The sequence below is a fragment of the Propithecus coquereli genome, unplaced genomic scaffold (assembly GCF_000956105.1).
Source record: "Propithecus coquereli isolate 6110/MARCELLA unplaced genomic scaffold, Pcoq_1.0 Scaffold590, whole genome shotgun sequence".
Taxonomy (NCBI): domain Eukaryota; kingdom Metazoa; phylum Chordata; class Mammalia; order Primates; family Indriidae; genus Propithecus; species Propithecus coquereli.
In genome coordinates, this window is record NW_012151841.1 from 828088 (window position 1) to 828728 (window position 641).

A 641-nucleotide genomic window follows, 5' to 3' on the forward strand; every position below is an offset into this window, starting at 1 on the left:
TGCTGTTAATGTTTGATATAATTTACCTAGAAGGAAATCATTTGAGAGAGGGTGACAGTAAAATTTAAAGTGAGGAACTCCAGAAATAGTGTATGTATACTCCTGCCTAAAAGTGTGGAAGTATGTATTTTTATCAAATTCGGTGCCTCTCCCCAAAAATGAAATTTGAAATATGAAAGATTACATGCTCTTTGCAAAATAAATAAGAAAAGACCAAAAGGTGAATAAATAAAAATCACCTGTTATTTCACCAGTGTTAATATTTTGGTTTATATCCTTTGAGATTCTTTTCAAACATAATAAAATTATAGCTATGAATGAAGTTAAGTTTTAGAATATAATTATGAATCACGTTTTAATATTAAGACTTAAAAATAGTCTAATAAAAATTCTTGATACTGTGGGTAAATCTTTAATATAGTAAGTAACATGTCTGGCCTTGTCAATATAACTTTTAGTTCAGTTCTTATACAAATAGAATGATGCCAAGTGTTCGTCACTGATTTTGTAAGGAGCCAGTGTTAACTCTAAATTTCATCCAGATTACAAAATGATGACAAAGCAGTACCTTTGTCATCTATGGTTCACCCCATCCGTGATATCTCCCTTTTCATCATTCTCCTGACATTCCCTAGCAGCTC

The 641-nt window shown here is 30.9% G+C and overlaps 1 protein-coding gene across 1 annotated transcript in view; it reads left to right on the plus strand.

Moving 5' to 3' along the window:
- NDRG3 (NDRG family member 3) overlaps positions 1 to 641 on the plus strand; it is an 86105-nt gene that overhangs the window by 41424 nt on the left and 44040 nt on the right. The window lies entirely within an intron of this gene.